This window comes from Gorilla gorilla, chromosome 4, assembly GCF_029281585.2.
Source record: "Gorilla gorilla gorilla isolate KB3781 chromosome 4, NHGRI_mGorGor1-v2.1_pri, whole genome shotgun sequence".
Lineage (NCBI taxonomy): Eukaryota > Metazoa > Chordata > Mammalia > Primates > Hominidae > Gorilla > Gorilla gorilla.
Window position 1 is genome coordinate 150,515,736 of NC_073228.2, and position 27,489 is coordinate 150,543,224.

Genomic DNA, 27,489 nt, shown 5'->3' on the forward strand with positions numbered 1-27,489 from the left:
CAAAATAATAGCCACATTGAAGAAACTCCAAGTTAGAGAAAGAAGGGGCTAACAACGAATCACACATTGTTCTTGTTCCGTTCTGTTCCTCCTCTTTCAAAAGATATCACCATCACTTAGCCCTGGTGGGAAATTTCATTCTTTATAAATTCTAAACATTTTTCTAAGCCCCTCCAGGTAGCCTCATCTCAGGGGAACTTGGCTTCCACTGTGGAGTCATTACCTTCCAGAGACATTGTTCTTTTTTTTTTTAAACATGAAATCTATTTAAAAAAGGGAGTTGTGGGAAAATTTTAGAAATGTCTAGTTCAACTTTAATCTAAATTTATCTTTTATGTCTTTTCATCTCATGGCTTTGGAAGCTACACCCCTTCCTGGCTTTGTCCTTAATCCTTAAGGGCATTTTGGGAAACTTTAGCATCGCCCAAGACTCTAATTGTCCAAATTCAGCCACTAATATATAGGGAACCCAATGACATCTGACTGAGAAAATCTTGGTTTATATTTGTCTTAGAGTGCGAACCAGGTAGTGTCCACTTTTACATGCAAAACTGTCCCAGAACATTAATGATATGGTCACCTTACTGATACATAAATACTTCTCAGTAAGTATTTGTTGAATGAGTAAGAATACATGATTAAATGATTTCTTTCTGGTGGATCAGAGAATCGGCAACTAAATAGTTTCCCACATATGACTGTCTTTCTGGCAAATGTGAACAAAGACCTATCACTCTTCCTCCTTTGAGTTCTGGGTGAACTGGCTACAAAGAAAGAGAATAAGAACACTAATGCCTGAGAGGGAACAAACTAAAAAAACACCCAAGACAGACAAAACCCCACAACACAGGTGTGGTCCCTTAATAGAAACAAGATAATAAAATAACCAAAGCTATTGTCTTTTTAAGCAAATCATTTCTTGCAACTGAGTCTGGACTGATTTGATACCAGGTGGTAGATTAAGACTTCAACTTCTGGATTGGCTTCAACCCAGGTGGCGAGGAGAAGAAAAACAAGAGTTAAATTTTCTGAAGTGCAGTCACCTCACCAACATAACCTTTTAGAAAAAAGAATTCTCCCAGTTCAGACTTGAGGGACTTTAACTCACCTATGAGGGAGTTTTTAAATCAAATCAATGATTCAGAGGAAACACAGAATTCTAGACAGATGTGGTACTTGATAACCCAGAAACCAGAGGTGACTTGAGGTGTGGCTGTAGAAGGGTCAGGAGTCCTCTGAATACTAGGAAAGGAAAGGGAGGGAAAGTCTTTGTGGTCCCCCGTCCCAATTACGGATAAGGGCCTACAGATTAAGTGTGTGTGGCAGTGAATGGGAGACCAGGGTTCTGATCAGATTCACCACTAACCAATAGGCTATGAGGTCTGGGCAACTAACCTGTTCCTCCTAAGCTTGAGCTCAATTGCACTGTCTACAAAACAGTGACCATGCTCCCTGTGCTCTCACTATCGCAAAGGGTGGTTTGGGGTTTTGTTGAGATGATCTGACCTCCAATGCATCCTCCTACCCACTCTTTCAACAATATTTACTGAGTGCCACACAAAGTCCTGGAGTGTTCAACTGGTAAGCAGAACCAGACACAGGTCCTGGCATCATATACCTGTTCTTGTCAGGGGAGATAGACATAATTAAAAGGGCTAGGTGCGCAAAAGAGAGGATATACTGCCAAGAGGGATTTAACCTGCTCAGGGAGAACTGAAGAGGCTTCCCTGAGAATGTATGTATTGGAATGTGAAAGATGGGTAGGGTTTTAACCAGGCCAGGAGGGGAGCGGAAGGGAGAATGTGTCTGAGGGATGTGCAAAGGTCCCGTGGTAGAGATGAACAAGGCAAGAGTGAAAAACTGATAGGTCACTGTAGTCGAGACAGAAGTAGTGATGGGAGCTATTGTGGGAGATGAGGTGACAGGCTAGGTAGGAGGCAACACCCCCCCAAAAAGTTTTGCCATGATTCCAAGTGAATAGGGAAAAAAATGAAAGGATTTGCAATGATTGTGCTATAATCAAATCCAGGTTTTGATTAGATCAGTCCGGATGTACAATGGAAAACAAGTTAGAGGACGAATGAGGTAGAATTTTTAAAGTGAAGATCATACACTTTTGGACATCAACTAAGGGCATGCCTGAGTTAAGGCATTGTGATGGATAAAAAAGTGACTTTGCCCTGAGAAACTCTACACCAAAATATTTATTGGGCATTTTCTCTGTGTCAAGTATTCTTCATACATAATCTCAGGTAATTCTTTCAAAAACTCTGTGAAATAGGTACTCATACAAACAGAAAACTCAGGCAGAGAGAGGCTAAGTCGCTGGCCCAGGGTTGCCCAGCTACAGGAAGCATAGCTAGGTTTAATTCGGGGACTGGAAAGTGAATGTTCTTTCCACTGCACCACATCACATTGAAATATCATACAGGGTAGGTATGATAAATGCTCTGAAAGTGACATAAATTGCCAGGAGAATTTATGGAATAACTAGTGTTACTGGTAGTTATAATGGTAGTGGTATTCATAGTAGTGTGGTAGTTAAGAAACCTCAATTAAGTGTTGTAGGTGTTCACGATATTTGAACAGGGCATCTATTCTTTCAGAAATGTGTGCCATGCTTTTATAGTTTGTCACAAAGGAGCTCCCCACCTGAAGCTTTTGGTTGCTACCTGGTTCCTCTGCCGTCAAGAGGTACCAGAGCTCAAAGCAGGACCCCAAGGGTCACAAAAGAAATGGAATCTGCAGGACTTCCTGTGGCTCCTCCTAAACTCTTCCCCAGGCCTCCTCAGTTACCGTGCATTGTCTGCAGAGATTTCTTGTGGCTGTGGCGACATGGAAGGGAGCATGCAGCCAGGAACAAGAGGCATTACAGAGTGGGAGCTGCCAGCCCACAGCTTCAGCTTAATGTGATGGGCCTGCCTGCTAATTCAGGCTGACATATTCCATGATGTACCACTTAATGGGGAAGGGCTCCGTGTAGGTATCTGGGGATGGAGCCTCTAATGCTTTGCTCAGATAAGACAGGGGGGATGGAGAGCTAATGCCGCTCATGGTATTCCAACATCAGTCCCAGGCCTACGTCAAGGCTTGTCTGCTGCCCAGTGACTCCCCTCACAAGCAGAAAGAGGGAAGTTTGGTGGTTCAAGCAGGACACGATGGACCGATTAGGAAACCACATTGAGACTGTGTTTTTCATCTGCTCTGGCCACATACTCCTTTTGAGGCCAGGCAGGAAGGAGATCCAGACACTATTCCCTGAGTCAGGTCCACAGTCAAGTGTTAAGGTTGTCTCTGGAAACATACATGGAGAGCTTCTTGTGCCAGTCACTGCATTTAGAACCCCTGACTCCCTGCCCCACCCAACTCCAAGGTGTTATCTCCTCCAGCGCCCTCAGTAACCAACCTTCCAAGGAAGATTCCTCTGTTTGCCCCATTTTACAGGGGAGGTGGGGGGAGGTGGAGTATCCAGTCCAATGTCACACAAAGAATAAGCTGGGGGCTAGGATCTGAAGCCAGTTAATTTGGTTCCTGAATGAGCACATCTAGCCACTACTGTGAATGAAACTATTAGGTTGAAATACAAAACTGCCATGTTTGCAAGTCAAAAATTGTCAAATATCAGCAATCTCATGTGGTTTAACCTAACACTTTGGAAAGGCTCTGTGGTGTATGGATGTGACATCAAATCAGGGAACATTTTGCCTTACAGCCTCTTCCTAGGACATCATCTGTGTGTGGTGGGAGTCTTACAGTGGGAGGCCATAGTGTCTAGGCCTCTCCTCCTTCATTATTCTTGGTATTATATGCTTGCATCCTCAATAATATCATGCTGAAAGAACTATTTCTGTGGATAAGCAAAGTGTGAAAGTGAGTAGCCAGGGCAGTTCTTGAAATCTACAGATGAGGACATTGAGGTCTGAGAGGTTAAGCACCCTGTCCATGGTCACCCTTCCGGGGTTGCTTGCACAGCCTAGGTCTCTGCTTCCTGTCCCAGACTTCTGCTCCCACACACCATCTGCCTGAGCCATCCTCCACAGGACCAGAATGCCCTTTTGCCAAATGACAAAAGCAGGGCCAGACAAAATTCAGATCAGGCCAGGATGTCTTAAGTCAGTTCAAACCTTGTCTGAGCCATCTTGGCAGAGTCGTTGATGGGGCTAGGATCAAGGCGGAGACAAGGGATGTGCTGAGTGAACAGTGATCAGTCCTTGGCCCTCTGAGCGGTCAGTCCTTGGCCTATCTGCGGGTGGTTCTGTGTTGAGCAGCTGGAATTCAGTGATGTCCCCCGATTCAGGTGCTTCACCCTCCTCTCTGACCCTGGTTGAGTTTCAGCTCATTCTCCTAGGCTGCTTTCAAAGGATGCGCATCCCAGCCCTGTGTCTTGCCTGGACACCCAGTATTACATTAGAATATCAACCGAATAATGTCCCAAGCCCCAAAAGAGCAGCCTGAATCTAATCTGCAATAAAGCTTATAGAGATATATTTCAGTTGTAATATTCCTGGGAAGCTATTCCCCCCCAGAGAGTGGCACGGCTTCCCCACTCACTTCAATCAGTCCCTGCTCAAATGTCACCCCCTCAGGGAGGTATTCCATGACCATCCCACCTCAAATTGCACAGCCTTCAGTCTATCCTCTTCCCCAACTGACTGCTTAGAGTTTTTTAAACACTTCAGCAGTTCCTCAGTGAATTTTCATCGCTATCCTACGATTAACTTGGTAGATGTTACAATCCCTATTGCACAGATGAGAAAGCTGAGGCAGAAAGGTGAAGTTGTCTGAAGGCTCACAGTGAGTCTGAGGCAGGGCGAGTACTCAGGCCTGGCACTCCTGCCACTCCTTGACTCAGGAATCTATACCCTTAGTCACTTAAGGCACGCTCAGATGCTTGGGAGGCAGACAAGTAAATAGATCTTTCAGCGATGGCGATCACGCTGCCATGGAGGTCATCAGGCACTGCCCAGGCAGTATGAACCAAAGGGGTCCTGCCTGGGGATCCCAAGGCAGACCTCAGAAAGGAGAAGACTACCAAGCTAGGCAGGGCTTGAAGCGTGGGTGGGAGGTCCCCAAAGAGAGGTGGGGGGTAGGGAGGGGAGGGAACTGGGCTTCAGTCAGAGGGACCAGCAGTGTGCAAACTCAGAGGAGAGACAGCAAAGTATACACATAAAGATGGGTAACTGTGCTTCTGGGGTGAGGTCAGTGATTTAGTTATTCATTCAACAAATACTTACTAAATCCCTCCTTAATAGCAGACATATTCCAGGGGCCGGTGCCACAACAGTGAATTCTCTGTGGGACATAAGTTCTTGTGTGTATGTGTACATGAGGAAAACCTGAGTTGGGTAAGGGGCTAGCAAGCGGGAGGTATGCTCTTTGAGGTGGGGTGGTCATAGAAGGCCTCTCTGAGGGAGTGGTGTATGAACAGAGACCTGAATGAAGTGAGGGGGGAGCCATGCAGCTCTGTGGGGAGGAGCATTCCAGCCAGGGGGAACAGGAAATGCAAAGGCACTGAGGTTGGAGTGTGCTTAGAGTACAGGAGGAACAATAGCAAAGAGCTTTTTTTTTAAAAATTAAGAAATGGGGTCTTGCTATGTTGCCCAGGCTGGAGCGCAGTGGTGATTCACAGGCACGATCCCACTACTGATCAATATGGGAGTTTTCACTTGTTCTGTTTCTGACCTGGGTAGGTTAACCCCTCCTTAGGCAGCCTGGTGGTCCCTCACTCCCGGAAGGCCACCATATTAATGTGAACTGAGTGTGGACATCCTAACAGCATAGGGCACTACAGCCCAGGACTCCTAGGCTCCAGTGATCTTCCTGCCTCAGCCTCCTGAGTAGCTGACTACAAGCACGTGCCATGTACCTGTCAGCAAAGAGCTTTTATGGCTGGAGAGGAGTGATAAGGAAGCATGGCAGTTGGAGAAGATGTTGGATCAGTAGTCAGGGCCGGATCACCACCTTCACTGTGCGGGTGAGGAAAGCTCAGGGAGGTGTGGCTACCTGTGAGTAGCTGCCTGATATGGGACTCTATCCTCCCTCACCATTCCTTCTGTCTCTGCTCACCCGCTTTGAGTCTTCCTCCCCCAGGTTCTTATTATCTTTCCCGCCTCTCCTCTTGGGAAATACCAGATCATCTTTCACTTCCCAGAACGCATTTACTAACAAAATGAATGTTGCTGTCATTTGGCTTATTTGGTGACCACACCAGCAATTCTTCACAATCTTCCATGACACCTAAGTGGGGGTTGGCGGGTCACAGTGCCTTGCTTCAGAGACATGCAATTAAAGCAGAGTAGAGCCCTAGAAAACAGGAAGCCCCTGAAGCCTCCACTTTAAAAAACACATGTGAAAAGGCACAGCAAGGGGAGGCCATGGGGAGGACTCCCCTCAATGCGCCTTCATGAGAGGAGTTTTTCACAGAGAAAAAACAACAGCTGTGTTTACCATGGCAACCTCCAGCAGCTCAGTAAATTGACAGATTCAAGGCAAGACTCGGAGAAGAGAGAAGAGATGGCCAGATAGGAGATAAAGTACAGAAAATATGAAGTCATGGAGAAGGAAGAAAAGACAGATGTCTGTTTGTAGGATGTGGATGGATTTTAGCTGTTTAGTAACTCTAGGTCAAATCTCATTGAGGTGAACAGACAAACCTTTGAATACCATTGCTTGTTACGTACAAGCATAATCAATTATGTTATGGAAGGAGCATCCACGTTCTCCTTCCTAAAATCAGATCTCAGGAGTACCCACAGGGTAGGTTCTCCTTACTTTTGCAAAAGAAAGATATAGAAAATGTACCTTAACTTATCCTGAATCTTACTAAGGTGTACTATGCAATTCATAAACACTTCTGAGAGGGACATTTGCATGATACTTTTAATCAAGGCCCCATAGACGCCCCCATCCCCAGCTCATTATGATACGTACAACATAATCAACATTATGGGGTCTTTTGAAAAAATTGCTGTCAATTTAAATCCACACTTGCTCCATATCTCCTTGTTCGTGTTCAACAGATGCTCCCCATTCCCCTCTCCAAATAATTGAGATTACATTTAGACTGACAGTATATATCAAGGTCATGGGGTTTGGTGGGTTCTGTATCATCAATTAGGAAGTGCACATAGGAAGGTTATAACCACACACTGGCCCCAGATAAGGCCTTCAATAAACATTTATTGAGCATCTACTACATGCTGAGAAGTTGCCACACAGAGTATCCTTGAGAAGCTTAGAGGAGGTAGGCAATATGTAACCCCCTCCTTCTTCTTACTCAAACCACCCCTTTTGGGAAGGCTGTTTGACCTAGAAAAGACAAAGATGAGAGCGGAAGTCCTGGGTGTCCACCTCATCCTAGGTATACGGAAACCCTTACCCTGGTGCTCTGGGACCACAGGTTTGAGGCCCAGTGGAGAATCTGAGGGTGAATATGTTATCCCATCTTGAGGCACTAGACGGTAAATCTCTCAGAGGGGCTTGGAAATTCCAGATTCCGGCCTCACTTCAAATTTATCACCTTGCCTTTTCACTGGGCTTCCTTCAAGAAACAGCCTTCATGACTTTTTAGTAACAACTGGGACCCAGACTTCATTTTCAAGGAAGAGGGAGTAAGTTGTCATAAAAATGGGAGAGCATTGGGTCCTCCTGTAAATATCTTAATTCCAAAGAATACAGCTCAGTGGTACAGAGCAGCTGTCTTCAATGAGAATACCATTCCCCTAGGAACAGCAGTGGTGGATGACTTCCAAGAACTATGTGAAAAAGTTTTAAGGAAATTCATTTCTTCGTTCCTAACTTCCATGTTCTCCTTCCTAAAATCAGATCTTCTCAGGAGTACCCACAGCCTAGGTTCTCCTTCTTCCTTTTTCAAAAGAAAGATATAGAAGGTGTACTTTAACTTATCCTGAATCTTACCAAGGTGTACTATGCAATTCATAAACATTCCTGAGAGGGACATTTGCATGATACTTTTAATCAAGGCCACAGAGACGCCCCCATCCCCAGATCATTATGAGATGCATTTCTAATAAAATTTTACTTTTTATATTTATTCATCATTTGTCAGAATTATATGTTTATGTTGTTTTGATGTATTGTGTTCTATTAATAGTCAAAGCAACAACTAAACCCAGAAGATAATTTTAAAGTCTTACAGTCATATATTCATAAAAGAAAAAGTCTATTTACATCTATATTTGTCATAGAAATGATCAAAAAAGCTTTTAACATGATTTAGGGGAAATGCAATAAAAATAGATGTTTGAAGAAGAAAAAAATAATAATATAAAGCTTTTGACTTAAAAAAAATTTGTTCACATATTCTTTTAGTGAGTATTGGCGAATATCCAGTAATGAGGTATTTAAATCCCACTGGATGCAACAAAAAGGTGATATAAAAGCTTTATTTTAAACTGCCAATGTTTAAAATACTTTGAAATCACATTTTCTGCAATTACTTAACATTACAATGGAAATGCTTAGTTGCCTACTTTAAAATGCTCAGGAAAGTACATAGCTATTCAAAATTCTTCTGGAGGTACACAAGCACACAATTTGAATGGTATAAGAGGATTTTTAGAGTTATGTGGACTTGGGCTTGGATCCTGGCTGTGCTAATTACCAACCATGTGGCCTTGGGTTTGCTGCTTAGTCTTTCTTGATATCAGTATTCCCCTCCTTAATGTTGGGGATATGTAACATTTTCAGTAGCACTGTTAAGAGAACTTAGCACGAGGATTGACACATACCATCTAACGAAGAAACATTTATGGAGACATGATTTGTGCCAGGATTGTGCTAATCATTTATGCACATCATCTTATTGAATCTTCACAATGGCCTTATGAAGTAGGTACTAAGATCATTGTCATTTTATGGATACAACTCCTGAAGCAACACAGGTCATGAAGTTTGCCCAAGGTCATATGGTTGCCAAGGGGTAGAACTGTCCCTGGATGTCAGCTGTCTGGCTCCAGCCCCTATGGTAGCTATTATTAGCATTCTTACCATTAACTTCCAATTGTAGAAAAATGGTCCATTCTGAAAGATTGCTTGGGGAAGATTTTCTGACTTTTCTATATTGACTATGAGGTTTTAGCATCTCTTCCATCCACCAAGGGAATTCAGTCATGATTATATAATGTTAAGTTTGCTTAGGAAAAGTAGCCAGGGGAATGATTGGTTATTGGATAGAGATTAACTTTATTGAGAATTTAAAAAGATGAAAGCTCTCCTGGTTAGGAGTTTTGCAAATAGCTCCATCCTCATTGTCATGAAAATCTTGAACAATATGGACGCTCATCCAATTATCAAAGCAACCTGGGGGGCAGAGTCTGGCATTGTGTGTACCCATTATTGAAGGGTAATTCAGTGTAACAAACCAAATCGAGTATGTACAATGACTGTCAAATAAAATAAACCACTAACGAATTAAATTACTTTTCATTTTCAGTAGGAAGAATGCCAGTCATTTTTCATTTTAAAAAATATGCATCTTAATTCCATTTTTTAAAAACATGAAAAGAAGCATTTAAAGGCCTCTTGTGCTATCTATACTGATGTTTATTTTCTATAGATATATTTCTCCTGGTCCTGGGGCATTTTCCCTCAAAGAATTAGTGGAGCGTTAAACCTCGCTTTGGTCAAAAAACCTGTTTCTTCCATGGATCAATGGTGGATGGAGTTCAGAAAGCAGGAGTGATAGGCTGGCTCTGGCTTACAGCGACATATCAGAGCTGTTGTTTCCAGAATGAAACTGCCACTCACCAGCACCCCGCCAAAACCCCCTGGGAATCCTATCCAAATAATATAATTTTGAGATTTCCCTGCTCACACCCTTCAACAGCCTCAATATGTCCCTAATTTCTTCTTTTACTGGCTTTGTCATACGGATTGAAATAAGCCTGAGAAGAAAAACCTCTTTGAACCAAGTCAGGCTTTGTGTTTCAGGTCATTAAATATCTTAGAGTTATATTCTTTCATTTGACAAACATTTATTAAGTGCCAATCACTGTATTAGGTAGTATGTGTACACAGTGAACAAAAGAGATTAAGGGGTAGAATTTAAAGTCTAACAGGGAAGAAAGACATTAATGTCTCTAAGTAAATACATTGTTATAAACTGTCACTGATGCTACAAAGAGATGTATATTGTTTCATGAAAGAAAGAAATAGGGGCTCTAACTTAGACTGAGGAATCAGATAAGTTGTTTTTAAAGAAAGGACAATTCATCCCACGAAAGCAGGGCCATAAGCATTCAATCCTCTAAATCAGTGTTTCTCAATTAGGAGCGATTTTGCCACTGGGCAGTGTCTGGAGGTATTTTTGGTTGCCACAATAGAGGGGATGTTACTGGCATCCGTGTGCAGGAGCTAGGGAGGTAGCTAAACTCATTTTGATGAACAAGGTAGCTTCTCCTGAAACAAAAAATTATCTAGCATAAAATGTCAACAGTTCCAAGGTTGAAAAATCCAAGTCTTAAGGACACTCTCCTGGAACACAGTCCAAATCTACGGTGCATAGAAGAAACCAAGTACTAACTTCTACAATAGGCCAGCAATAAGTTTCAGTTCATGAAGATGTTTTGGATTAAAAGGTACTTCATATACAAAGATATATACATATATACATAAATATATAAAATATCTATGTTTAATATCTATATTTCAAAGACATATAAAATATATATTTGAAAGACTTATCCCCTATGGCCAGCTGTAAGAATAATAAATGCATAAAAGCTGCCTGGGGAATTAATGTATATATTTTAAATTCAATGCATCAAAAATGGTTTGCATGGCAAAAAATTTCATGCTCTTTGTGTCATTGACTTCTTTTGGCCTGACTATAAAAAGGAGAGGAAAGATACCTTTTTCTCAGAAGATAAACTCGCTAATTACCAACTCATGCAGAAACCTGTAATTCTGCCAGTTTTATCTTATTTTTTCCCCAGACACTTACTTTTTATGCCAATATCACTATTTCTCAAAGTGTGTTTCCCTGTTCACTGCCTTTCCTGTTATTTCCTTTGATGTTTTACATTGTGTAATGCCACAAGAAAAAAAGAGACATCTTAAAATACCCCAGTAGAGGAAAATTTCAATTAACATTTATAGCTGGGGAGAGTGGGATTGGGAGAGGCGGTGGTTTAATTTTTGGTTAGTTTGGTTAGGATTAAGCACAAAAATTGTTTTTGCTGTTTTTTAACTGTTATTGATGAAGTATTACTTTTTCCTATTATTAGGATAAATATCACTGAATCTTTGATCTCCGAGGATTGACCAAGCCTCAGAAGTATCACACTGCATTCTGTCATTTATTACTGTGGAATATACAGAACCAAGAAGATAAATACAAATTTGATATTAACTTCAAGAATCTTACAGCTGGAAGTTACCTGAGAAGTCATTTACATTAAAAAGGTCTGGATAAACACAAAGATGCATTTCTAAGAATTTAAAAAACATGGCCTTTCATAGATATCCATAGAATGTCAGTTCTGCCTCCCACCAACAGATGGCAGTAGTAATTACTAGCAACACTTTGATTTAGAAACAAATTGACTTAAGATTGACATTTCAGGGTTACATTGTCTCATTCCCAACCTTGGCTGCACATCAGAATCAAATAAGACCTCTTGTTAAAAACTGATGCCTGCCTCCCCGGGGTGCTCTTTTGCCCTTCTGCTTCTGCCATGGGGTGATGTAGCATGAAGACTCTCACAAGATGCTGGCACCTTGATATTGAACTTTCCAGCCTCTAATACTGTGAGAAATAAGTTTCTTTTCTTTATAAATTACCCAGTCTGTGGTATTCTATTATACAAACACAAAATAGACTAAGACTATGGGTTTAAAATGATTTTTATAGTTCTATACTGATTGAAGGTTTATGTTAATTTTAAAAATTCTGATTATTTTTATAAACATAAAAAGAAAATCACTTATGGAAGATAAAAATGACAGGAAAAGGGTTACTATTTATGATATACAAAGAGTTCATGAAAATTAGTAAAAAGACAAACAGCTCAGTAAAAATATGGGCAAAAATAGGAATGAAAAATTCAGAAAAAGGGAAAAGAAAATGACCAAGACATAAATAGAAATATGCCCAACTCATTAGTAAAGAGATGTAAATTAAGATTTTTTAAATCTTTAACCTTATAAAAGATTAATCTGATGAATCTTTTAATTTTTAACCTTTATGCATAAAGAATTTACTCTATGCCAGTCACTGTTATAAGTCTTAAAACTATTAATTCATTTACACTCATAACAATTTTATGAGGTAGGTATTCATATCATCCTCTTTTTACAGATCAGCATATCTGAGACACAAAGCAGTAATGTGTCCTAGCTAAAAGTACACAACTAGTACTTGCTGGAGCTGAGACAGGTACTCAGTATTTCTAGCCAAGGGAGTCCTAACTCTAAACCACTATACTATGCTGCCTCTCAGTTGGAAGTATAAAAAGAAAAATATAACATTCTATCCTGGAGATGGAATAAACAACAAGCATTTACTCATGGAAGCATAAACTACAACAAGATTTTCAGAAGGTAATCTGGAAGTAGCTGTTAAAATAACATATACATCTTTTAACTTAGTAAACCTTACTTTAATGAAATCCATCCTATAAAAACATCCGTAAATAACAATATACAGGCATGTCCCAGAGATACTGCAAGTTCAGTTCCAGAACACCACAATAAAGTGAATATTGCAATAAAGTTGGACAAATTTTTTTGGTTTCCCAGTGTATATAAAGTTATGCTTATACTATACTGTAGTCTATTAAGTGTACAATAGCATTATGTTTAAAACAACAAGGTACATACCTGAAGTAAAAAATACTTTTTGCTAAATAATACTAATGATCATCTGAGCCTTCTGTGAATCATAATCTTTTTGCGGGTAGATGGTCTTGACTCAATGTTGATGGATGCTGATTGATCAGGGTGGTAGTTGCTGAAGGTTGAGGTGGCTGTTGCAATTTATTTTGTTTTATTATTTATTTATTTATTATTATTTTTTGAGATGGAATCTTGCTCTGTCATCCAGGATGGAGTATAGTGGCATGATCTTGACTCACTGCAACCTCTGCCTCCTGGGTTTAAGCAATTTTCTGCCTCAGCCTCCCGAGCAGCTGGGATTACAGGCACGTGCCACCACGCCTGGGTTATTTTTGTATTTTTAGTAGAGATGGGGTTTCACCATCTTGGCCAGGCTGGTCTTGAACTCCTGAACTTGTGATCCACCCACCTTGAACTCCCAAAGTGCTGGGATTACAGGCATGAGCCACCGCGCCTGGCTGGCTGTTGCAATTTTTAAAAGACAACAATGAAGTTTGCCATATCGATTGACTCTTCCTTTCATGAAAGATTTCTCTGTAGCATATTATGGTGTTTGACAGCACTTTATCCACAGAACTTCTTTCAAAATTAGAGACAATCTGCTCAAGCACTGTTGCTGCTTTATTAACTTTATTAACACTGCTTTATTAATATTGATGTGATATTCTAAATCCTTTGTTGTCATTTCAACAAGATTCACAGCATCTTCATCAGAGTAGATCCCACCTCAATAAACCACTCTTTGCTTATCCATAAGAAGCAATTCCTCATCTGTTAAAATTTTACCATGAGGCTGCAGCAATTAAGTCCCATCTTCAGGCTCCATTTTTAGTTCTAGTTTTTTTTTTTTTTTCTATTTCCACCACAACTGCAGAGACTTCCTCCACTGAAGTCTTGAGCCCCTCAAAGTCATCTACGAGAGTTGGAATCAAATGTTTCCAAACTCCTACTAATGCTGATATTTTGACCTCCTTCCTTAAATCATGAATGTTCTTAATGGCACCTAGAATGGTGAGTGCGTCCCAGAAGATGTTCAATTTACTTTGTTCAGATCCATCAGAGGAACTATTTTTGGTAGCGATAGCCTTTCAAAATGTATTTCTCAAATAATATTTCTCAAAAATGACTCCTTAATCTATGGGCTGCAGAATGGATGTTGTTAGCAGGCCTGAAAACATTAATCTCCTTGCACTTCTCCATCAGAGCTCTTGGGTGACTAGGTGCATTGTCAATGAGCAGTAATATTTTGAAATAAATCTGGTTTTCTAGGCAGTAGGTCTCAACAGTGGGCTTAAAATATACAGTAAACCATGCTGTAAACAGATGTGCTCTCATTCAGGCTTTGCTGTTCCATTTAGAGCACAGGCAGAATAGATTTAGTGTAATTCTTAAGGGCCCCAGGACTTTCAGAATGGTAAGTGAACATTAGCTTCAACTTAAAGTCACCAGCTGCATTAGCCCCTACTGAAAGGGTCAGCTTATCCTTTGAAGCTTTGAAGACAGCCATTGACACCTCTCTAGCTATGAAAGTCCTAGATGGGATCTTCTTCCAACATAAGGCTCTCTTGTCTACACTGAAGCTCTGTTGTTTAGTGTAGCCACCATCACCCATGATCTTAGCTAGATCTTCTGGATAGCTTTCTGCAGCTTCTACATCAGCACTTGCTGCTTCATGTTGTACTTTTATTTTATGGAGATGGCTTCTTACACCTCATGAACCAACCTCTGCTAGCTTCCAAATTTTTTATTCTGCAGCTTCCTCCCCTCTGTCAGCCTTCATAGAACAAAAGAAAGGGCCTTGCTCTAGGTTAGACTTCAGCTTAAGGAAATGTTGTGGCTGGTTTGATCTTCTATCCATACCACTCAAACCTTCTCTATGTCAGCAAGAAGGTTATTTTGCATTCTTATCATTTGCGTGCTCACTGAAGTAGCATTTTTAATTTCCTCCAAGAACTTTTCCTTTGCATTCACAACTTGGCTAACTCTTTGGCACAAGAGGTCCAGTGTTGGGCCTGTGTTGGCTTTCGACATGTCTTCCTCACTAAGCTTAATCATTTCTAGCTTTTGATTTAAAATGAGAAACCCAAAACACCCCATAAGAATTCCAACATTAACATCAGAGATTAATGATCACAGGTCTCTATAACAAGGATAATAATGAAAACATTTCAAATATTACAAGAATTACCAAAATGTGGCACAGAGACATGAAATGAGCACCTGCTGCTCGAAAAATGGTGCTAATAGATTTGCTTGTTGCAGTGTTGCTACAAACCTTTAACTTGTAAAAAACATACTATCTGTGAAGCACAATAAAGCGAAATGTAATAAAACAAGGTATGGCTGTATGTCTGAGAACACGTATTGTAGCATTGTTAGTTATAGCAAAATTTAGAAACAATGTGAATATCTATCAATGGAGAAATGATTTAATGTCATAGCTTACCTATGCTTTAGAATATCTGCAGCTCTTTCAAGGAAGGTAAATTGGCCTGGAGGGATGTGTATATTACTGAGTAATATGTCTAGTGTGATCTCAGTTTTGTAAACAAAACAAAGTCATATCTGTTCATTCATTAATGTTAATATACGTATTCATAGATACAGAGAAAGGTATGGAAAGACATACACCAAACTAGCAACCTTAGTTACCCTGAGATATGGAACCGTAAATATAGTATTATTTGACTGGATGCTATAAACAAGCATTTCTTTTGTAAGAAAAGGAAGGGAAGACATCATGTTTAATGTTTTGTCAGGGCAGGATTCTTAAGATTCTTCAGTCTGCGCTGGACTCTTCTTGGGAAAACTTAAGCATCTTTAATGAGCACAACTTTCTCATTCCTGTGAGCTTAATATCTGCTTTACAGAACTGTCCACCTGTTCCCAGAGTGGACAGGGAGTCAGCCCATTCCCTTTCTTTGCACAACAGCACTTCAGATACTTGAGGACAGCTCTCAACCCATCTCCTCTCCACTTTCATAGATTATACCAAGACTCAGCCTCCAATCTTCACACCTCAATAATGGTGAGGGCCACTTGGCCTCCACAAATGCTTTGCTTCACTGAACACAATCTACCAGCACAGGCATTTATTATTCCAAAGAAGACATGTGCTTTCTGTTTCTGTATGTTAAAACAGACTTCCCTTTGTAATCGTCCATATCATATCATCAAGTAAAATTCCCAGGTCTTTTTTCAAATGAAGTAATATACCAAGTTGAATCTATTCTATCCTATTTGACTGTTTTGAACTTGAATGTGATTTCCTAACCTCTCCTCCTAGATCTGTTGCTTTCTCTTAAAATGCAGAGGTAGGAAATGGTATGTGTGTGAATGTGGGAGATGGTGGTAGGAATCTACTGAACAGTAGATTCTGGATAATTGGATTTTTCTGTCTAATAAAGGCTATTGGTCAGAAGATGAACAAATGAGTTAGGGAGGTGGAGAAGACAATGGCAATGTTCTGAATTCAGGCATGAGGGTGGGAGAGACCGTAAATCTTCTCTTCCTCAATGGCTGAGCTGAATTTGAATGTAGTGATTCTAGAAAATAAATTGTTATATGAAGTGGATGAAGATGAAATAACTCCAGAGAAGAAGGTTTGCTGGTTCCAAGGAGAGACAGCAGGAATAGGCGCGCACGCGCGCGCGCGCACACACACACACACACACACACACACACACACAGGAGATAAAAAGTAAACAGGATGGGATGAGCAAGAGAAGAGAGTATCTGAGAAAAGAAGCAGAAATAAGACTCTATAGAATAAAAAGATGCCAAGCTTTCAGAAATAAGAATGGAGAAAAAGAAGAAAGCAGGGAGGTGAAGTAATATTCTAGTCTGGGCTCTTTAGATTTTAAGAACAGAAACCTTCCTAAACTTAAAAAAAAACCCAAAAGGATTACTGAAGTACAGAAAAATATTACAGACCATCGAGACTGAAATGGAGCATATGAAATAGAACAGGGACTTGGCAAGCTGTTAGGAACCTCGAAAAATGTGCTTTGTTTTTCTGTTTCTCTCTTTGTCTGTCTTGCTTAGGGGCCACCTGGTCTCTTAAACGCCTTCTCTCTGCATGTCTGGCCCTTTCTCCTCTTTTTACCAATGACTTCATCTGTTTACCAGTCTGAATATGGCCTCCAATGAGTCACTCCAGCCCAGATTTTATAACACTTTCAGCCCAATTGCTCAGTGCTATCAGAAAGGAGAGAAGGAAACAAGCAGGCAGAGAAACAAAGTGGGAAGAAGGAAGCATCAGAGCCCTCTAATTGGGTCTCATCCTTGTCCCTTGGACATCCCATATTCGTAATCACATCCACACCTTTTCCTAGGATATTCCTTTGTTCACCTCACTTCTATCCACCCATCCATATCCCTAAATCATCCCAGAACCTGACTGCTGCAGTTAACAGAGCTCATCTCATTCCTCCTTTCTTATATGTACCCACTGTGATGAAGAATAATTGGATACTTTTAAGAGTCCTAAAGAAAACGATTAATTCTCTAGCTTCCTTCTTCAACCTGTCACTATTTTGACAACCCTCCTGGAATCATTTTGTAACTTGAGCTCCTAGTGTTTTAATCTAGATTTCTAACAGTGTCTTGTATAAGGAGGGCAAAGCACAAGTGGTCACTATTCCCTAGCTAGAAATTTTATTTTGTTTGGAATGTTATAACTGCCTTTCAATCTTCTTTAGGCAATGAACCCATTTATGTAATTCTCCCTCATAATTTCCCCCCACTTCCCTGCCAATCTTAGAAGTGCTATGAGCCCTTTTCATGGCAATCACATTCTTTTTAAAAACTAGATCCTCAAACCATATTAGAGTAAGAATTTATCCTGAACTGAAGAAAATTACGTAATTACTTCTTCTGGAACAACACACTATTTGGGGTGACTTATGCCTGGTCTACTTTTAAGTAACACTTTCATGTTATTCACTAAAACCCTGAGATCTTTTTTCTGCAACTTTACTTTGGCTGTGTTTCCACTTTTTACACATGAACTGTTGAGTTTTCTCCCCACATGTCCCAGCACTATGCTCTGTCCTTTTAGAACTCTGAATCCTATCTATTCCCTTCAAGTTTTCAAGGTTGTCATCCATTTCTGTACTGCTTTCTGACCTCTTTGCCCCCAAATGTTGTGAACTGCATTGCCATAGAATGGAAGGAAGCAGGGCACGGGTGGCATGGGGGGAGGTTATTGCCTTTGAGGACTGTAGACTCCATTAATTCATTTTCTTCCTGAAGGAAGGAATATAAATTATTTTCTCCAATAGCCAAAGCAGAGGACCTTTTTAAAAAACCATCAAGCTCTGAGGCTAACAGAAAGGAAAGGAAAACCTAAAAAGAAGGGAAAACTAATCATAGAGAGGGAAAAGAGAACAAATGTGCAGTTCATTTAAAATCACTGTAGTTGAACATCAAATTATGGTACCTGACTTCCACCTATTTTACATTCTATTTAGTATTTATTTTGCCTCTAATCTAGGAATACAATTATGTACTGAATTGCATCACATATGCATTTAATATGTGAATTCAACTATATATGCTTAGAATAATATGAAAAAAGGAAAGAAGCAAATTTAAATAATGGGTCAGAGGTCCCAGGGAGTATGAGATGGGGGAGGGGAGTTAATCTGCTCTTTCTTCAGACCAATGGTCTGGGTGGATCTCATCTCTGAGCATCGTGGGATGTTGAATAAGTTACTAAGGTTTAAGGAAGTATATTTTTCACAAATGGCCCTTCATATTGTTTGCATAGTTTATATTCTACATTATTCTTTATATCCTATATATTTATATGTATATATTATTCTATATAGCGTTAATAAAAACAAACAAATCTTATGGGTGATTTATGGGATTTTTCAAGAGTATTTTTACCAAACCTGGTGCTTGCTTTATGGGGTGACTTTGGAACCTAACCTCTGTAAAACTGCCACTTTAATGACCCTTTAAAAAGTGCTTACTGTCCCCTGTATGCTTTACATACATTACCTCCTTTAAGCTTCACAAAAATCCTGCATAGTTGATACCATACATATTTTACAGACTTTAAAGAGCTGAGGCTCAGTGAGGTTAAATGACATAGTAAGTCATGAGGTCCTCGGGATCAGCAGAACTAGGATTCAAATACCATCTGAACCTTACAGAGAATGGTCAATACCATGACATTTTTTTCTGGTGACGTTACTATATTTCAAGTATAAAGAAGATTTATGGATTATCTAGATCTTTAAACATGAATTCCTCTTGTGTTAGAGGGAAAATAAGGCTAGCTTCAGGTTTCTCTCTGCAGTAAACTCAATGTCAGAATCATAACCAAAAAATGTTCACAAAATTATGACACTTTTATATCTTTCAGGTTGTGATTAGCATAGGAGTAAAGCTCATAAGCAGGCAAAAACTCAGTGAACACAGTATCTGTATTATTTTCCATCACATCCTTGGCATCCAGGACACAGGACATTACACAGAACAGATATTCAACAAATGTTTGTTGAATGAATTTAAAATAATTTAAAAACAAAATCAGATTTTTCTCATTCAGAGATTCCTAAACTGGCTTTTAAAAAAATCAGAATCACCTGAGAGTTCTTAAAGAGCAATAGAAAATACAGACTTCGAGATGAACTCAGTTGGTCTGAGGTGAGGCTTAGGTATCCTGATTTTTTTTTAAAGCTCTCCAAATAATTGAGGGAAAATTAGAATAGTGTTTTGTAAAACTCAGTCCTTTTAGTACCCCTTCAGATTTTCTTATCTGTTTTACGTGTTCTATTAATTATTTATTTATTTATTCATTTATTTATTTATTGAGACAGAATCTTGCTCTGTGACCCAGGTTGCAGTGCAGTGGCACAATGTCGGCTCACTGCAACCTCCGCCTCCCGGGTTCAAACAATTCTCTTGTTTTAGCCTTCTGAGTAGCTGGGACTACATGCATGTGCCACCAGGCCTGGCTAATTTTTATATTTTTAGTAGAGACGGGGTTTCATCATGTCAGCCAGGCTGGTCTCGAACTCCTGACTTCAAGCGATCCGCATGCCTGGCCTCCTAAAGTACTGGGATTATAGGCATGAGCCACTGCACCCGGCCCACTTAGTATTTTCTTTAAACTGATTTGCTTTTAGTTAACTAACTTTATTTTGATAGGGAACTTTACACTGTAACACATGGAAAACCAGTTTTCTATGAATTGTCAAAAAAGAAGAAAATTATAAAAATAAATACAATAAAAATTGCTTTTAAATTCTAGCCAGATAGAGTCATCTGAAAAGACAGAGTGTAAGGTCAGTTCTCAGTTTAAAAAAATCAAGATTTGTAAGTGTTATGAGAGAGGTTAAAAAATATTAACATCAAACTGAGACTTTGGGCTTGATGTCATCAGAATAATTTATAAAGCAAGAAAGGAGGGAATAACTTCCTCAATTATGTGATTCAATATTACTTACAGTTGTGTCTTACATCAACAGAAACACATATCCTAGACTTTGGGAAACACAATGATATACACAAAGGTAGTATGTTAGGTGATTCATGTATGTTGATTTTAAGTATTTATAGAAAATGTACTGTGTCAGGCAAAATATTGGGTCTTGAGAATAGAAAAACACGTCTCTGTCCTTAGGTTGTCCAGTGTTATTTCACATACCTTCTCCCCATTAAGAACCGCTAAATGGTGGGTTTGATGAGTTATTTGCATAAACAAATAGAGCTGGGACTCCTGGCTGGACACTGAAGGCCTCTGTCTCTCACCCATATGTAACTGCAGCTTTCAAACCTGGTAAAGGGTAGGATTGTCTTTTACATTTGCTTCCTATAATCACGACACAGTAGTGCCTAATACTTACTGTGGGCTTTCTGTGTGCCACTCCACCAAACACATTGTGTAATTTATCCCATCTAATCCTCACAAGTACTGCATGAAGCAGATACTATAAGTGATGGCTGACTTCACTTCTCAGATGAGAAAACTGAGGCACAGCTGTAAAAGGAGACATTATACATCCCAGAGAGCACAAAACTACATCCTCTGTTTTACCTGACTGGCTGAATCCCTGCCTATGGCTTTTCTTCTATTGTATTACCTGCTATTGCTATTTAAATCCCATTTCCTTATCCTGGTGTGATCAGAAAAGGAGCATGTGACTTCAAGAGTGGTCTCATTAACTTCTGGTTATTAAAGAGGAAAATGTGGAGGACTCGGGGACAGGTACAGATGGGGACGGTTGGACTAAGAATTAAGTAAAACGATAAGCAAAACAAAGGGAGAGAATAAAGGGAATATTTCACTAGAGGTTAAGAGAAAAATAATGAGCTCTTTTTTAAACACAAAAGGAGAATATAAGTGGTGAAGACGGAAGCCAGGCTGCTGGAGCTTGGCAGGGGGTAATTTATTGATCGACAAGTAAGAATGTGCCAAAAAGAAAGACATAGGGAAGCAAAATTATTTGCTGCTGCTTTCACAATGGGAGACATCCAAGGAGGCAAGAGGAGATGTAAATTTCCCAGGGGAAGAAGATTATGAAGCAACATTCTTGTTTTCGAGTCCTCAAAAGGCAAAGCATTGGTTTTTGATGTTGAACAAGGATCAAACCACACAATTGCCCCTGGGTACTGACAGACATCTGAAGCTGTTTGGGGTACAGGAAACAGAGACTAAATATTCCTGAGTCTTGAGTAGAGTCAGAGAAGTCCTGAATTTGCTCAGGGAAGGGGCTCAAAGGGTTTCTGTGGATTTTCCTAGAGAAAGGGGTAGAGTCTGGAATTAGAGGCAAAAAAATAGCTCTCAAGGATACTGCTGGAGACATGGGGGTGGGGGGAATGCTTGAAAGACACAGAAAGGGTAAGCAGACTTTGTTCGCATGTACCAGATTAAAGTTACATTATCTATCCCAACACAGAAAACTGCTTGCAGAAACTGAGACGGATAAAGACAGCTAGAGAAAATGGACACCATAGTTTGGTTCAGCATGCAAACAAATAAAGATGGCAGACCAACCTCCCTCCCTCTATAAGTAGTATATGCAGCTGTTTTATTTGAGTATTCATTTAACACTTTCTTGTTAATTTCCAAGTTCTATAAAGACTCTGACTCACAACTCTCTCCGACGATTTATTTTTTCCTTCACGAGAACTCTCTAGTTTAAAATGACATTCTATTCTAGATATATTTATAGGCATGTAAATTTTTTTGTCTTGAAATATAGAAAATGGGATAAACCCAGATCCTGAGATATGACACCAAATATAGGGAGGCATTTTTATTTTTTAAGGTTGCAGGGAAGCTTAGTTTACAGACTGTTTGGAATTTTATTCTCTCAACATATATGGCACTTGCAAATGCTTCTGTTCATACATTTTTCTTTCTTTCCTAGAAGGGACCAATGCCAATAAAGCTCATCTGTCTGAGTTATGGTTTTTTCCTTCTGATAATCAGCAAGAATTATGCAAAGGCACAGTGTTGTTATCAAACAGAAATATAGAGCAATCTAATTCTACCTGATAATTTGGCATGGCACATTGTTTTTCCAGAATCTATCTTACCACAGATGCTGGTGGGATGATTTTTATAGGAAAGCAGTCCAATTAAAAGGCAAATTTCTGTAAAGTAAGTATTAATGTCTAATGTTGTATCTTAATTTGCAAACGTTAACTGGGTTAATAATGAACTTGTGCTGGAAGAAAAGATTTTTTTTTTTCCCCTTAGTGGTCAAGACAAAGGAGAAAATATCAACAGAACTTTTTTTGGGTTTGTTTTTATCTAAGGAAAAGTAACCGATTTAGAAGATTTTTTTTTATTGCTACTAGAAAATAGACATAAAGTCTAATATTCAATAGTGGATCCTTTAACCTGAGGGGAAATGCATGGCCCAGGCTGAGAATTCTGCATTTTTGGTGACTAATGATTGAAGCAGAGAATCTAAAGGAAGATTCAAAACTAGACTCTTGACTTTAACAGCTTTCCAGACAACTGTACCTGCCATCAGCCCAGAGGCCCCTCACATGAGACTTAACTGCAGCTTCTTCCCTAGAAAGGAGTGACTCCTGAGCATGTAACCTTTCTTAGCTCACTGAGAACTTGAAAGTTTACTGAGCTTTCAAAAACAGGCATTAGAGGGTGAACTCACTTACCTCCCTTTATCCACAGAATCTCAAACTGACGATTTCTTTTTCATCACCATCTTATCTGCACTTGCAGTTTCCCATTCTCAGGGGCATTTTCTTCCAGCAAGGGATAGAAATATTCACTAAGAAGTCTTACATGTTGAGGTCAGTATGTCTTAGGCAAATAAACTCTGACCATACGACCAAGTTAGAAGTCTCTTCCCTCTTATCTGTCCTTTTATAAATGTATTCTTCCATCCAAAAGTAGCAACTGGAGTCTCCCACTTATCTCTCTGTTCTGAGCATTCCTGATTTCCATCTTGGAGCTAGCTACATATTATTGAATGGTTAGTACTAAAAGCCAGATACTGTGCTAATATTTTTTTCTGATAACAAGTCCTATGAGATACTTTAAATAATATTATCCCTACTTTGTTGATGATAAAACTGATATGGTGAGAGCTTAAGTAAAAGGCTCAGAGTCATACAAAGACAGAGCTAGGATATGAACCTGGAGTTGTCACTCTAAAGCCCTAGACTCTCTCCCATGACGATTTCAACTATGGGATTTCTGCCCCTATTACACAATAAGTAGAAATAAGTCTGCCCAACGTTTCTCCTGGCAGTAAGAACATTTTGCTCACAATTTTGAACAAACAATTATTCTGTTTTAAAGTATCCATGTGACTCATTCCCTCAGCTCCTACACCCCTTTGTGTACTGTCTTGATGCACTTTTTGGGTCTGTTCATATATTTCCCTTCTGGTCCTAAGGAATGTAATTGACAGCTCATACATCTTGGGTTGTGTTGTAATTTTGAGAATATTCTTCCCTTTAAAACACACCAAGGTGGAATAAAATGTCTCCTCCATCATTGGCAGCAGGAATATCTGGGCTGGACAAACATGTGGCTCTCTTTCAATGTAGGTGCCAAACTCCCTCTCAAAAGTTCTGGGAACTTAGTTTACATCTATTCTGAAGAATGAACCAGTCTCCCCCAAAGTAGTATCCACTCTGTTTAGAGTAGCCCAGAAGAAGCACAAGACTTAGTATTTCTTGAGCTTTGCTGTACAAGTTAGTAGTTACTCAGTGTTGGCGCTTCTCCAACTAGGATCTTTCAGGCTTTCACATTCAGCTAGATACTTGGTGGTATTATATTATTATTATTATTATTATTATTATTATTATTAGAGATGGAGTCTCGCTCTGTTGCCAGGCTGGAGTTCAGTGGCACGATCTCAGCTCACTGCAACCTCCACCTCCTGGGTTCAAGTGATTCTCCCACCTCAGCCTCCAAGTGGCTGGGATTACAGGCATGCGCCAGCACACCCAGCTAATTTTTGTATTTTTAGTAGAGACGGGATTTCACCATGTTGGCCAGGATGGTTTCAATCTCCTGACTTCGTGATCCACCCGCCTCAGCCTCCTAAAGTGCTGCGATTACAGGTGTGAGCCACTGCACCCCGCCGATACTTGGTATTTTATACAACATAAATTGTGATGAAAATCTGAGTATTGCCCAATCAACTTAAGCTTTTGAATCTTTATTGAGCATCTTCTGACTTGCTATCTTTCATTCAATCTTTGTTTTTATGTTCCCCCTCACCCCGCTATAAATACCCTGGTATCCTGGACTGTGGGATAGCAGGTTAGTTGCAATTGGTCTGTCTCAGAGATTTTTGCCCACTGAATGAAAAGAAAATGGCAACAATAACAGCCATGATTGTTATGGCAATTACAAGGTAGAGAAATCTAGGATGAAACATATAGCAAGTGCAATATTAAGCATGCTCCCTGTTAAAGTCTGGGAAAGCCTTGGTGGCTGCTATTGTTAGATTAGCAGTAAATGCTGTTAGCAAATGCCATAGAAACAAATTGCCCCTTTCTGGAGCCAGTGGGCATTTGTCTTTGTCGTTCCTCTGGGCATGGGGCTCAGTTTTCTTTGCATGGACAGCAGAGGAAATCCTGCTTTGGAGGAAAGCAGCAGCTCTTTTTTATGGTTCTGCACTGTTAACCAACCTCAGTCACTTCTCTCTCTCTCTCTCTGGCCCACTGCTTGCACAGAAAATTGAGGTAATGATTTATATGTCGTAAGCAGTTCTGACAGGTGCACTCTATCTTGGCTTCCTCCTGCCCCAGGACGAATCGGAAGCTTATCTTTTCCTTTGTGTAATAGGGAGCTGTCAGGTTCTATGACCCTCCAAACAATTCAATCACTCATGGGCGGATTCACCTTGGAGGGAGGACGCCTTGATATTGGAGAAACCCGGTGGAGGCCATGCCCTGACATGTATTGAAACAATGGCAGCTGGGGGCTAGAGGGCAACATGGCCAAACTGACAAAATGTCATTTACTTCCTAAATTTAAACTCTTCTGCCAGGAACTATCTAGGCGGCTTTTCCATGTTGGTGAACATCCTGTCTTCGGTGCAGAACATTTAGCTATCTGGGCAAAGTAGGGCTGTTCCAAAAAATGACCTGTACAGAGAAGCGAGGGCTTGCATTGCTCATGGGGAAAAAAGCGAGTTCCTTAACAAGACCTATGGTGCCCAGCATGATCTGGCCATAAGCTGCCTCACCACCTGCATCTTACTGGTACCACACATCCCCTGCACTCAGCTTCAGCCACCTGGGCCCTCCTTCCACACTGTGTTTTTCTGTGCTACCTCCTACCTGATGGGCTTTGTGCATGTCACCTCCTCTGCCTAGAACATTCTTTCTGCTCCTCTTCTTACTTTCCTCCTGCTGTGGTTTAAATATTAATTGCTCAGGAAATTATCCTCTGCTCTCCCTGAAAAGATCAAATTCTCCCCATCATCTGCTCTCCTGTACACCATTCACCTTTCCTCTAGAGGCCCCATTACACTGTCGGCTTTACATTAGGAGCATTTTATGCATGCTTTTTCCAACCCAAAGAGATGGCTAGCTCCATGAAGGCAGGAACCTTATCTTTCATGTTCACTTCTATAACTCCAGGACTAATCATAGTACCTGGCTTACAGTAGGGACTTAATAAGTGCTTGTGGAATTAGTTTTTAAAATGCATAGCAAGAAACCTAGGTGGTGCTTATGTTCTTAATTGGTTTGACCGTCAAGTAGTGCAACGGCACATCTAATTGGGACTGGTGTGGCGGTCACCTCTGAGTCCATCTGTGTAAAGGATTTTAGTATGGGAAGGAATAATGATAACCAAGTGTGGCTTTGTTTTGTCACTTCTATCTTAATCTCTAACCTTATAACTCCTGAACTCCTGCCCTGTTGTCTGCTTTGACGATCTTATGTTTCCCTCATAGGATGCTTTTCTTAGATGCTCTTCGAATTTGGAGAGCCTATGATTTAAAAATTCAAGCTTTCAGAAGTTTCTAAACATCTGTATATTTGGTTTTGAACTGGCAAGATAATTGGACAGAGTTTTCGCTTTGTATCTGGATGTTTTCGCATTAAATAGTCAGTGCCCTTATTTAATTGAATGTTGCAGAACTCTCACTCCCTGAAAATAATGAGGAAGTGAGGTCACAGGGTAGAGAAGAAAATGTTGAGAAAGAACTCAGGCAGTTTCTAAATACACAATGGGATTGACTGTAATGTTAGGCAGGGGCAAATGAAGTACATGCTGTCACCATTTTTTTTTGTTTGTTTGTTTGCAGTTCAGGATTGCTTTATTTTTCACATTAATGGTATCATGCTATGATCTTATACTTTTTAAAAAACTCGTCCCTCCCTCCCTCCCTCCCTCCCTCCCTCTGTCTGAGACAGGGTCTCACTCTGTCACTCAGGCTGCAGTGCAGTGGCCTGATCTCGGCTCACTGCACCAGGCTCAAGTAGTTCTCCCACTGTAGCCTCCCAAGTAGTTGGGACTGCAAGTGTGCACCACCATGCCTGGCTAACTATTGTATTTTTTGTAGAGCTAGGGTTTCACCATGTTTCCCAGGCTAGTCTTGAACTCCTGAGCTCAAGCGATCCACCCACCCCAGCCTCCCAAAGTGCTGGGATTACAGGCGTGTACCACCACTCCTGGCCCGTTGTGACTATTTTCAAACCAAAGATTCCTAGTCACTGGATTACAAGCCCCATGAGGGCAGAGACCATACATGTCCATCATGACTATATGTATGGAATCCTTTTTAAATAAGTGGCAGGGAAGATTAATGTTAGGTTAGACAGAAGGAAACATTTGTGAACAGTGATTTGTTTTGGATTGGCTAATGGTTCTTTTCTGCTTCAAGAAGTCTCTAAAGTAGGATAAAGCCCCCATGGCTCAGAGGGTTAAAAGCCATTGCTGTTGGGAGGCCAGGTAACATGGTGGTTAAGAGAACATTGATGCAAAAATCCTCAAAAAAATACTGGCAAAATGAATCCATCAGCACATCAAAAAGCTTATCCACCATGATCAAGTGGGCTTCATCCCTGGGATGCAAGGCTGGCTCAATATACGCAAATCAATACATGTAATCCAGCATATAAACAGAGCCAAAGACAAAAACCACATGCTTATCTCAATAGATGCAGAAAAAGCCT

General features: G+C 40.2%; 1 protein-coding gene across 11 annotated transcripts in view; it reads right to left on the bottom strand.

The window, feature by feature from the left end:
• Positions 1-27,489, bottom strand: part of PPP2R2B (protein phosphatase 2 regulatory subunit Bbeta) — a 482,712-nt gene that overhangs the window by 55,298 nt on the left and 399,925 nt on the right. The gene's annotated exons all lie outside the window — the stretch shown is intronic.